At 60.8% G+C, this 871-nt stretch overlaps 1 long non-coding RNA gene across 1 annotated transcript; it reads left to right on the top strand.

The window, feature by feature from the left end:
* The first annotated feature begins 62 nt into the window (after positions 1–62).
* LOC112123752 lies at positions 63–484 on the top strand. The gene is made up of 2 exons (XR_002909560.3): positions 63–172; positions 335–484. It is a non-coding gene; the product is annotated as an uncharacterized LOC112123752 (long non-coding RNA).
* The last annotated feature ends 387 nt before the right edge of the window (positions 485–871 follow it).

The raw sequence follows: 871 nt of genomic DNA on the forward strand, positions 1-871 counted from the left end.
GGGGGGGGGGGGGGGGTCCTCCAGGTTGCCCCGGAGCTGTGCTGGGGGTGGTCTGTCTGACAGGCGCTGTCTGTCCTCCTGCAGTTCCGGGACCCGGAGCACGGCGAGTGGTTTGGCTACCTGGCGCAGGATGGGAAGGTGGCGCTCACCATCAAGGGGGGCCCCTTCAAGGGTAAGCGGGGGAGGTGGGTGTCGGCAGGCTGACGCGCTGGGACAGCTCAGCATGACGCCGGGGCGGGCGAGACAGGAACAGAGCTTGTTCCCTTGGGGCGATCGGTCTTGGGTTCCAATGAACATGGCCCCTCCGTTACAAACCCCCTTTGTCCCCTCGCAGGCTGCTTCCATGTGCCACGTGCCCTCTACATGTGCGAAGAGATCCTGGAGAAGCTGCTGCAGGAGCCCTAGAGCCACCCTTGGGTGCTGATAAATAAAGTGCCTCCCTCGGGCCGGGCAGGACGCCTTTCTGGCAACGAGGCTCTTCCTGGGGCTTGTTGTGACTTTTATTCCTGGGGACCCTGCTGAAGAAAATGCAACTGGGGGCTCTAGACACAGCATGGTGGCCTCTGGGACAAAGTGGGTGCCTCAGTTTCCCCTATGCAGTTCTTAAGTATCGGGGGGGGGGGGGAAATCAGGGACTGTGATTGGTGCACAGCCCGAGAGGGCCAGGGTGAGGGTGTGTCACAGAGTATGGGGGAGTCAGGGCCCCGCACCCCTCTTCCTGAGATTGTCTGTGACTCTCAACCAGCCAGTAAAACAGAAGGTTTATTAGATGACAGGAACACAGTCTCAAGCAGAGCATGTAGGTACGACCAGAACCCCTCAATTAGGCCCTTCTGGGAGGTTCAGGGAGCTTAGACCACCCCACCCCCCC

This window comes from Terrapene carolina, unplaced genomic scaffold (assembly GCF_002925995.2).
Source record: "Terrapene carolina triunguis isolate 2854851 unplaced genomic scaffold, T_m_triunguis-2.0 Scaffold10486, whole genome shotgun sequence".
NCBI lineage: Eukaryota > Metazoa > Chordata > Testudines > Emydidae > Terrapene > Terrapene triunguis.